Source organism: Pseudophryne corroboree, chromosome 10, assembly GCF_028390025.1.
Source record: "Pseudophryne corroboree isolate aPseCor3 chromosome 10, aPseCor3.hap2, whole genome shotgun sequence".
NCBI classification, from domain to species: Eukaryota; Metazoa; Chordata; class Amphibia; order Anura; family Myobatrachidae; genus Pseudophryne; species Pseudophryne corroboree.
In genome coordinates, this window is record NC_086453.1 from 205959415 (window position 1) to 205971872 (window position 12458).

Here is a 12458-nt window from a genome sequence, read left to right on the forward strand (position 1 = left end):
AAGCATGTACGCTTAGTCCTCCAGAAACTCAGAGACCACCGGCTTGGGGCGAAGCTGGAGAAGTGCGAATTTGAAGTTCAGCAAATCGCATTTCTAGGATATATTATCTCCCCAGAAGGTTTCCAAATGGAGGGTTCCAAGGTACAGGCAGTCCTGGATTGGGTGCAGCCCACTAGTTTGAAGGCGCTTCAGCGTTTCCTGGGCTTTGCAAATTTTTATAGACGATTTATCTCTGGATTTTCGTCTATAGTGGCGCCCTTGGTGGCACTCACTAAGAAAGGGGCGGATGTTGCTCACTGGTCTCGTGAGGCCAAAGCGGCTTTTGCCCGTCTCAAAAGGGCATTTGTCTCGGCCAAGGAGCTGCGACACCCAGATCCAGAGCGTCCTTTTGTGGTGGAGGTGGATGCCTCTGAGATGGGTATTGGGGCAGTGCTCTCTCAGATGGGAGTGTCTGATAATCGCCTTCATCCCTGTGCTTACTTTTCCCGTAAATTTTCGCCTGCCGAGATGAATTATGACGTGGGTAACCGGGAATTGTTGGCTATTAAGGATGCACTCGAGGAGTGGAGACACTGGCTTGAGGGGGCTAAGTTTGTAGTCTCAATTCTCACCGACCATAAGAATTTGGCATATTTAGAGTCAGCGAAGCGTCTCAATGCCAGGCAGGCACGATGTGCTTTGTTTTTTGATCGCTTTAATTTTTTGATAACATATCGCCCTGGGTCAAAAAACATCAAGGCTGATGCGCTCTCGCTGAGTTTTGCTCCAATCCAGGAGACCACCGAGGAGCCGTTGCCCATTGTGTCCCCATCATGTATTAAAGTGGGCATTACCCAGGACCTCTTGTCATTAGTCCTTAGAGCACAGGAGCAGGCTCCTCCAGACCTTCCGGTAGGTCTTTTGTTTGTGCCTCCTAGGTTAAGACAGCGAGTGTTCCTGGAATTCCATGCCAAGAAGTCGGCAGGTCACCCGGGTATTGCCAGAACTCGGGAGTTGCTATCTAGGGCGGTGTGGTGGCCCTCGGTGGCTAAGGATGTGGATCAGTGGGTTCGGGCATGTGACATCTGTGCCCGAAATAAGACTCCTAGAGGGGTTCCTGTTGGCCCATTACATCCACTCTCTGTTCCATCTAAGCCATGGACCCACATTTCAATGGATTTTGTTGTGGACTTGCCCAAATCCTCGGGGATGACAGCCATCTGGGTTGTCGTTGACAGGTTTTCGAAGATGGCGCACTTCGTTCCACTGGTTGGGCTGCCATCAGCCAGACGCCTGTCTGAATTATTTATGCTGCATGTTGTGCGTCTCCACGGGTTGCCACTTGATGTGGTCTCTGACCGCGGATCCCAGTTTGTGGCCAAATTCTGGAGGGCATTTTGTTCCGATCTCCAGATTTCTGTCAGCTTGTCGTCAGGCTACCATCCGCAGTCTAATGGGCAGACTGAAAGGGTGAACCAGTCCTTGGAGCAGTTCCTCAGGTGTTATGTCTCCAAGTGTCAGACTGACTGGGTTGCTCATCTGTCAATGGCGGAGTTTGCCTATAACAACGCGGCTCACTCTGCTACAGGGATCTCTCCCTTCCTTTGTGTGTATGGGCATCATCCTAAGGCCAATTCTTTTGACCCCCTGGACTCCACGCCTGGTGGTTCCTCTGTCGTTTCGGTCCTTAGAGGTATTTGGAGGAAAGTGAAGAAAGCCCTTGTGTCTGTGTCATTAGTGACCAAAAGGGTTTTTGATAAGCGGAAAAGACCCTGCAGCTTCAAATTAGGAGACTTCGTCTGGTTGTCTACCAAGAATTTGAAGTTGAGACAGCCATCTCATAAGTTAGGCCCCCGGTTCATCGGCCCTTATAAGATCACCAGGGTTATCAATCCGGTGGCATTTCAGTTAGATCTGCCCCGTTCTTTGGGTATCAATAAAACATTTCATTGTTCCCTTTTAAAACGGGCGATTAGTAATCCTTCTTCCAGAGGAAGACCTTCCCCTCTTCTGATACGTGGCCAGAGGGAGTTTGTTGTTGAAAGGATTCTTGACTCCAAGATGGTTCGGGGTCGGCTGTCATTTTTGGTGCACTGGAAGGGGTATGGCCCGGAGGAGCGGTCGTGGGTGCGCAGTTGTGATCTTCATGCCCCCAGACTGATACGCTCTTTCTTCTCGCAGTTCCCCGATAAACCCGGTGGTAGGGGTTCTTTGACCCCTCGTCAGAGGGGGGGTACTGTTAGGGTCTCCTGCCCTGTGCTGCCACGTCGTCATGGCAACCGGGAGACAAGTGCTAGCGGAGTAACCTGAGCGCAGCTGATACTCCGGTTCGGGTCTTTTGCTATGCAGTGGTTACAGGCAGGGGATCCGGTGCTGGTTTTTGTGCTTACAGTCTGTGAGGTCTGAGGGGGGCGTGGACAGCACCTGCTTTATAAGGCCTCTTCTCAGGTTAAGCAGATGCTGCTGAATCTTTGTTGGTTAGTCAGTTCCTGAAAGTTAGCCAGTACTGTGTAGCTTTGTATTTGTTGTTGCTTACTGCAAATAGGCCTGGGGATTTGGTACTACACTCTGCCAATCCAGACCTAGCAGTAAGACTGGAGTCAGTCATTTAGCTTGCTGAGGTTCTTTTGCTATTCTGTGAACCCAGCAGGTTTGTGGCTGTACTTTCAGACCTGCCTGCATAATCCTCTCTCACTGTGCAGGGCGTCCATGTGTCAGTTTAGTGGCAGTAAGCTGAACCTGGGCCCTGCAAGTCAGAATTAGGATTGTGGAGACTCTCCTTGTGTCTATTATTCCATCTCTGACCAAGGAGTTTACTGCCACACCCGTTGGTAACCCTTTAGGGTTTTGCTGTTGCCCTTAGCAACAGTATTTCGGGTTCTCTACGTATTAAAACACAACATCTTGCTTTTTCCATCTGAGCATTTCTAATACTAGGGAGACACCCAGTTTCTTAGCCTCTGGGCTTCTCTGTTCACTCTGTGTTGGTTTTGTTACCCTATCACCTTCTGTGTACGTTATGTCATATTTCCCAGTCTGTCTGTGAGTTCATTTGTTTTGCATCCCTCTCTGTTCAGACACCAGTACATTCCTGCAGGCACTGGTGTGCATAACAGTTCAAACACCAGTACATTCCTGCAGGCACTGGTGTGCATAACACCCATCCAATATCCATCTACCCGGGTACCTATCCAGAATCCATCATTGTGGACGTTTAATAAAAGGGGAGAACCACCACTGGCGTAGGACAGAAGTACCACTTACCTCGCTAGGTGGAATACCCGGCTTTTTCACCACTTGGAATCTGGTAATTATAAATTGGTTATCCCTGCATGGTCACTGTTTAAAAAATATTGAAACACTTACATCAGTTACCTGGCCGATACAGATGTCCATGGACAATTATTGTGGTCAAAAGACTGGCATTGAGGCTTTTCCATTTTGATTTTATTCATGTGTATTTTAATGTTAATTTATTGTTTATTAAACTTGTATACAGCATTCAACATTAGCATCTGGTTAGCGCTGTTTTATAACCTTTTTCGGAGAACCTCCTATACACACTGTGCCAGGTAGAGCATGTTATACATATTGCACCAGATAGAGTAGGTCTACACTTTGCGCCAGGCAGAGCACATTATACACATTGCACCAGGTAAAGCACATTATACACTTTGCGCCAGGCAGAGCACATTATACACATTGCACAAGGTAAAGCACATTATACATATTGCATCAGGTAAAGCACATTATACACATTGCACAAGGTAAAGCACATTATACATATTGCATCAGGTAAAGCACATTATACATATTGCACCAGGCAAAGCACATTATACACATTGCCAATCTGCTGCTGCCTAGGCAGATAAAATGCCTATCAGACTGACAGGCATTTTATCTGACGTTGCAGGGTGAGTGTGAGGGCTAGGCTCCGAGAAAGGGTCAGGGTTAGGCTGAGGGGAGAGGTTAGGGGTAGGCTGAGGGGGGGGGGGGATAGGGTTAGGCTGAGGGGGGGAGGTTAGGGTTATGCTGAGGGGGGGGGGGTTAGGGTTAGGCTGTGGGAGGGGAGGTTAGGGTTAGGCTGAGGAGGGAGGTTAGTGTTTGGCTGAGGGGGGAGGTTAGTGTTTGGCTGAGGGGGGAGGTAAAGGTTAGGCTGAGGGGGGGAGGTTAGGGTTAGGCTGAGAGGGGAGGTTAAGGTTAGGCTGTGGGAGGGGAGGTTAGTGTTAGGCTAAGGGGGGGAGGTTAGGGTTAGGCTGAGGGGGGGAGGTTAGGCTGCGGGGGGAGGTTAGGGTTAGGCTACAGGCAGGGCCGGTTCTATGATTTGTGGCGCCCCGGGCAAAATATGGGGGGCGTGGCTTCGATTGGGGGCGTGGTCAGCGCGCTGAAAGAAAAAATAAAAATAAATAAAAAGTATACTTACCATCCCGTTCCTGATCCAGACCCCCTCCGCCGGCGGCGCCGCTCTTCTCCTTTCCTCCTCTCTTCTGTTCTCTTCGATCTATGGGAGAGACGTTATTACGTCTCTCCCATAGAACAGCATAGACACTAGAGGTCAATTATGACCCCTAGTGTCTGTGCCACTATGCTGTGCGGTGCGCGATGACGTCATCGCGCATCGCACAGCAAAGGTCCTCTAGACGAAGGGAAACTAGACCGTAGCGTCTAGTTTCCCTTCATGGAGAGGACCTTTGCTGTGCGGTGCGCGATGACGTCATCGCGCACCGCACAACTAAGGTCCTCTCCATGAAGGGAAACTAGACGCTACGCGTCTGGTTCCCTTCAAAGCGGGGGGGGCACAGCAGGGCACTACGGGGGGCACAGCGGCGGATCTTGCCCTGGTGCGGCGCCCTCCGGATGGCGCCGGCGCCCTCCGGAAGGCGGCGCCCCGGGCAAAAGTACCGCTTGCCCGTGGCAAGAACCGCCACTGGCTACAGGGAGAGAGGGTTAGGATGTGGGAGGAGGAGGTTAGTGCTAGGCTGCGAGAGGGGAGGTTAGGGTTAGGCTTTGGGGGGAGGTTAGGGTTAGGCTGCAGGGGGGAGGTTAGGGTTAGGCTGGGGGGGAGGTTAAGGTTAGGCTGTGGGAGGTTAGGGTTAGGCTGAGGTGGGGAGGTAAGGGTTAGGCTGAGGGGGGAGGTTAGGGTTAGGCTTTGGAGGGGAGGTTAGGGTTAGGCTGAGGGGTGAGGTTAGGGTTAGGCTGCGGGGGAGGATTAGGCTGAGGGAGGGAGGTCAGTGTTAGGCTGCGAGAGGGGAGGTTAGGGTTAGGCTGGGGGAGGTTAGTGCTAGGCTGCGAAAGGAGAGGTTAGGGTTAGGTTGCGGGGAGATGTTAGGGTTAGGTTTACACCCCTGAAATGCAGTCTCTGACTGACACTCCCTAGCAGGGACGTGCAGTCAGGGGAGGCAGGGGAGGCAGTGCCTCCCCTGTCATTTATGATTAAAATAATACAGAGAAGATACTTATGACACAGATTCTGTATCATAAGTATCTGCTTTTGACTTTATATTAGTTAAATCATATTTAGCATGTAAAAAAAAAAAGTTTACAATGTGTTTGGAGGCACATCTGACGGTGCCTCCGGCTGTCAATAAGGAAGGGCCGGAAACGGGGGGCGAGGCCAAACGTCGGGCAGTAAAAGCCCATTGAGAAAAGACCAATAAGCGGCACCGCTAGAAATGCCTCTGTGACAGGGGTGTGCTTTCAGCCCATATGAAAGCACGCCCCTGTCACTATGGCTGGTGTGATTGGGCAGTGGCTGGCTGACTGACATGCGTATTAGACCCCCCCCCCCCCCACTGTCCCCTCTTCACTCCCCGAGCTTATACCTGCAGTGGGTAATAATGCATACCCCCAGCCGGACTGGAGTTTACAGCCGCGGTGTGCGCATCCAGTGCCGGCCATACATATACTCAGACTATGAGGCGGACGGCGCCGCACATAGAGGGCGCTCCGGCCACATACAGCGATTTTCACTGAGTCTGTCATGGACAGACAGTGACAGTCAGTGCTGTGCTGCTGCTGCTGCGGGGGCGCCTGTCCTCCCACCTCCCTCCCGTGTAGTGCCCCATGATTGTGCATATGCAATGAGCGGCGGAGCGTCATGCCGCTCATTACATATGCACAAACTGGGCTGGGGCAGGAAGCTGCTGTAACATAGAGCTGACCCAGCCCGCTGCCCGCCTTACCGCTCAGCCTCTGTCGCTCATGGGGACGGTATGAGTTCTCTCATTTTCATGATCCAGCAGCAGCCAGTAAGTTTTGTATTATTAATCTCTGTTGCCTGGCTCAGCTGACACACAGCCAGTAATCACACTGTATACAGTCACAGACAGGTCAGTCATTTTTATTTAGCCAGCCAGCGGAGACATCATGGTAAAATCAATATTAGTCAATGTGGTGCCCTCCTTTTGGTATAATAAGCCAGCCAGCAGCAAGTACATCATGTTAAAATTAATATAAGTCAATATGGTGCACTCCTGGAACTGTAGGGCACCATATTGAATAATATTAATTTTAACATGATGTACTTGCTGCTGGCTGGCTTATTATACCAAAAGGAGGGCACCACATTGACTGATATTGATTTTAACACAATGTCTCTGCTGGCTGTCTTATTAACCATGTCTACCCCTCATGTTTACTTATTTAGATAAGCTCAGCCCAGTGTTTTATAGCCGTCCCATTGCGCTTTAAGCTTTTTTGTGTGTGGGTATTGGGGAAGGGGAGGGAGCGCCAAAATCTATATTCACTTACCAAAAAATGTAGGCTTGGGTCGGCCCTGGGCACATTGTATGCCGGGAGAGCAGGACTGCAGCGGAGGACCTGCCGGCAGAACCCGCTCAGCAAGGGTATGCATTGCAGGGTGGCGCCGGCCAGGAGAGGCGATCTCCCCACTCTGTTAGCCTGCTGCTGGGTCCACCATTACTGCCGCTGCGCTTGTCAAACTGACATGCAGCGGCGTGGGCAATGTGAACAGCAGCCCCTGCTCGTTACTCATAGCAGGGCTGGCTGACTGTGTCCCCAGGTGTCTGACCTGCTGGCTGGATTTCAGCGCCAGGGCCTGCCATGCTGTACTTAGCTAGCAAGCTGCCGCTGCAGGATTTCCGAAGGCGGAGCCCCAAGCAGCATTAAAGAAGACTGGAATGGGTGAGGAGACTTTACAGTTCGTCGACTACGGAGGCTCCATAGCATGATGTTGTAACTGCCATGGACTGGACTCTGCTGGAGCTTAGGCTGCATGTGAGAGAGGATGTGTTGTGCAGAGTGGGCTCCCCTAAGCAGCTCACAGCCAGCCCAGAGAGAGTGAGCTAAAGTACTAGGACTTCATCAGGCTGAAGGTGCACTCCAGATAGCAGCAGCCAGAAGGTAATGTAGTGTAACCTTAATCTCCCTCCCCCCCCCCACAGCCTAACCCCACCTCCCATGAAGGCCTAACACAAACACCCCCTGCAGCCTAACCCTCCCTTTCTGCAACCTGACCCTTACCTCGCCCTCCCGCAGCCTGACCCTAACCTCGCCCTCCCGCAGCCTGACCCTAACCCCGCCCTCCCGCAGCCTGACCCTAACCTCCAGCAGCCTGACCCTAACCTCCCGCAGCCTAACCCTCCCCTCAGCCTAACCCTAACCTCCCGCAGCCTAACCCTAACCCTCCCCTCCCACATCTTAATCCTAGCCCTCCCCTCCAACAGCCTAATCCTAACCTCCCCTTCCGCAGTTTAACCCTAATCCTCCCCTCCCGCAGCCTAATCCTAACTCTCCCTCCCCGTAGCCTAACCCTAATCCTAACCTTCCCTCCCCGCAGCCTAACCCTCCCTTCCCGCAGCCGAACACTCGCCCTCCCCCCGCAGCCTAACCCTAACCCTTCCCCCCAACAGCCTAACCGTCCTCGGCAAACTTGCGTTCAGGATTCCGGGGCCGGCATTCTGACAGGTGTCAGGATTCCGGCGCAGATCTCCAGATGGCCGGCGTCCGTACATTGGGATGCCAACTACATCCCGCTGATATGATGTTTGTCTACTACCCCCAACCAGTACCTACCACTACTATGATCACATAGATTACAGATTATTTCTGTTGAAGTGTTGGTAGGGGCAGCGGCAATAACGGGGATTGAGTCGGCGGTGGTAGGAGTCATCGTTGGTACTCAAAGGAAATTTTGACTGCAGTGCCTCACCAGCCACCAACCTCACCGCACGCCACTGCTCCCTAGTATATGAAGGGCGTCTGCCATAACCTAAGTATATCCCGCACTAGTACGTGTGCTAAGTTAAAAGAATTAAATAGAAAAAAATGGATAGGATACTTCTAGGCGACCACTGGTGGCATAAATATGAATAGACTGCGTAATTCGTCAAAAGATATATACAGGGTTTATTACAGTACTAACACTTAAAAAAGTAAAAACAAAATTAAAAAAATAGTAATACGAAATAGAAAGTACATGACAAAGGATTAACAATAACAGAATGAATTAATATATGTATCTGTGTGCTTTTAAAATAAGGCAGTCTAGAAGACGTAAAGAAAGGACATAAAAAAGGTATTAGCTGTATGTGTCAAGGATAGGAAGTTGTATTAAAATAGCTTAACTGAATATTTGGTAGTAGAATCAGGTATCAACCAACGCGTTTCGTCTGGTCTGACTTCATGAAGGGGTATTGTGCAAATGGGTTCACTACGATATGCCGGCGGTCGGGCTCCCGGCGACCAGCATACCGGCCCGGGAGCCCTACCGCCGGCTTACCGACAGTGTGGCCAGCGCAAATGAGCCTCTTGCGGGCTCGCTGCGCTCACCACGCTACGGGCACGGTGGCGCGCTATGCGCGCCACGCTATTTTATTCTCCCTCCAGGGGGGTGTGGACCCCCACGAGGGAGAATAAGTGTCGGTATGCCGGCTGTCGGGATCCCGGCACCGGTATACTGTGCGCCGGGAGTTGGCATACTGAAGACCACCCGTACAAATGAGACAGAACATCTACATATACCCAGCCTGGTTAGGGGAGTGTCTGTTAACATCACTTCCTGTAATTATATTAATCAATAGTTTGGGACCACAAAGTACACATTCATTAGGCTCTACATAGGAAGAGATTTGCAGTAAACTAAAACACTATGTTTATAATGTAAAATACACACATTAAATCGGTTATAATGAAAGAAAACATTTGGAGGCGCAGACTTCCGGTCCAGGACGCTCCTGACATCACTACTGCTCCATTTCCGGTATCCGGAGACGCATACTGCGCATGCGCCGGCTCGTAAACTCCCAGTCCTGGCGTCAATCAGATGGTGTTAGACTTGAGTCACCGGAAGCCTAAGCGGCAGCCATCTTTAAAGAGTCCATAATTCATAGACAGTCTTTTGTATTGGGAGATGGTGCCAACGGCCATATTGCTGCGGGTTTGTTCCTTATACTATACAGGTTTCCATTTGTATTTGTCTCCAAAAACGGAACATGTAAATTGAAACAGAAAAAGGGGAATAGTTTAAGATCATAAATGGGTAGCTGAAGCTACTAACTATGTGCCATAAATATTATATATAGGCATTTGTCTGAAATTATAACCATGGTTCATCGTTCATAGGAAGGGGGCTATTTCATAGCTTTCGTTAAATCCGTCTGGGTGGAGAGACCTTAATTTGTAGATCCAGAACATCTCACGTCTTGAGAGGAGGTTGGAGATCCCCCCCCACCCACTCTTTCTCCTAGTGTGACGAGTTCTATGCCTTGAAAACGTAAGTTCTTCTGGGTTAGAGCTGTGGTGCTGCAGAAAGTGTTTCGAAACAGCGTGTGTTTGGACCTTATTTCTGATGTTCCTTACATGTTCCTGGATGCGAAGTTTCAATAGTCTTTTTGTCTTGCCAACGATATATATATATATATATATATATATATATATATATATATTAGGGATGTGCACTTGAAATTTTTCGGGTTTTGTGTTTTGGTTTTGGGTTCGGTTCCGCGGCCGTGTTTTGGGTTCGACCGCGTTTTGGCAAAACCTCACCGAATTTTTTTTGTCGGATTCGGGTGTGTTTTGGATTCGGGTGTTTTTTTCAAAAAACCCTAAAAAACAGCTTAAATCATAGAATTTGGGGGTCATTTTGATCCCAAAGTATTATTAACCTCAAAAACCATAATTTCCACTCATTTTCAGTCTATTCTGAATACCTCACACCTCACAATATTATTTTTAGTCCTAAAATTTGCACCGAGGTCGCTGGATGACTAAGCTAAGCGACCCTAGTGGCCGACACAAACACCTGGCCCATCTAGGAGTGGCACTGCAGTGTCACGCAGGATGGCCCTTCCAAAAAACCCTCCCCAAACAGCACATGACGCAAAGAAAAAAAGAGGCGCAATGAGGTAGCTGTGTGAGTAAGCTAAGCGACCCTAGTGGCCGACACAAACACCTGGCCCATCTAGGAGTGTCACTGCAGTGTCACGCAGGATGGCCCTTCCAAAAAACACTCCCCAAACAGCACATGACGCAAAGAAGAAAAAAAGAGGCGCAATGAGGTAGCTGTGTGAGTAAGCTAAGCGACCCTAGTGGCCGACACAAACACCTGGCCCATCTAGGAGTGGCACTGCAGTGTCACGCAGGATGGCCCTTCCAAAAAACACTCCCCAAACAGCACATGACGCAAAGAAAAAAAGAGGCGCAATGAGGTAGCTGTGTGAGTAAGATAAGAGACCCTAGTGGCCGACACAAACACCTGGCCCATCTAGGAGTGGCACTGCAGTGTCACGCAGGATGGCCCTTCCAAAAAACACTCCCCAAACAGCACATGACGCAAAGAAGAAAAAAAGAGGCGCAATGAGGTAGCTGTGTGAGTAAGATAAGCGACCCTAGTGGCCGACACACCGAAGAGCTGATTTTTTTGGTATTTTCACCAGGCATGTCAACGGCCATATTCCTCCCACGGACAACAGGTGTCTCCCCGGGTGCCTGACTTAAACAAACCACCTCACCATCAGAATCCTCCTGGTCAATTTCCTCCCCAGCGCCAGCAACACCCATATCCTCCTCATCCTGGTGTACTTCAACACTGACATCTTCAATCTGACTATCAGGAACTGGACTGCGGGTGCTCCTTCCAGCACTTGCAGGGGGCGTGCAAATGGTGGAAGGTGCATGCTCTTCACGTCCAGTGTTGGGAAGGTCAGGCATCGCAACCGACACAATTGGACTCTCCTTGTGGATTTGGGATTTCGAAGAACGCACAGTTCTTTGCGGTGCTTTTGCCAGCTTGAGTCTTTTCAGTTTTCTAGCGAGAGGCTGAGTGCTTCCATCCTCATGTGAAGCTGAACCACTAGCCATGAACATAGGCCAGGGCCTCAGCCGTTCCTTGCCACTCCGTGTGGTAAATGGCATATTGGCAAGTTTACGCTTCTCCTCCGACAATTTTATTTTAGATTTTGGAGTCCTTTTTTTACTGATATTTGGTGTTTTGGATTTTACATGCTCTGTACTATGACATTGGGCATCGGCCTTGGCAGACGACGTTGCTGGCATTTCATCGTCTCGGCCATGACTAGTGGCAGCAGCTTCAGCACGAGGTGGAAGTGGATCTTGATCTTTCCCTAATTTTGGAACCTCAACATTTTTGTTCTCCATATTTTAATAGGCACAACTAAAAGACACAGAGGTAGCTACAGCCGTGGACTACCGTACTGTGTCTGCTGCTAATATAGACTGGATGATAATGAGATGAAATCAATATATATTATATCACACTAGTACTGCAGCCGGACAGGTAGATATATTTATTATGTAATGACTGATGACGGACCTGCTGGACACTGTCAGCTCAGCAGCACCGCAGACTGCTACAGTAAGCTACTATAGTAGTATGTATAAAGAAGAAAGAAAAAAAAAAACCACGGGTAGGTGGTATACAATTATGGATGGACGAGCGACTGCCGACACAGAGGTAGCTACAGCCGTGGACTACCGTACTGTGTCTGCTGCTAATATAGACTGGATGATAATGAGATGAAATCAATATATATATATATATATAATATCACTAGTACTGCAGCCGGACAGGTAGATATATTTATTATGTAATGACTGATGACGGACCTGCTGGACACTGTCAGCTCAGCAGCACCGCAGACTGCTACAGTAAGCTACTATAGTAGTATGTATAAAGAAGAAAGAAAAAAAAAAAAAAACACGGGTAGGTGGTATACAATTATGGATGGACGAGCGACTGCCGACACAGAGGTAGCTACAGCCGTGGACTACCGTACTGTGTCTGCTGCTAATATAGACTGGATGATAATGAGATGAAATCAATATATATATATATAATATCACTAGTACTGCAGCCGGACAGGTATATATATTTATTATGTAATGACTGATGACGGACCTGCTGGACACTGTCAGCTCAGCAGCACCGCAGACTGCTACAGTAAGCTACTATAGTAGTATGTATAAAGAAGAAAGAGAAAAAAAAACCACGGGTAGGTGGT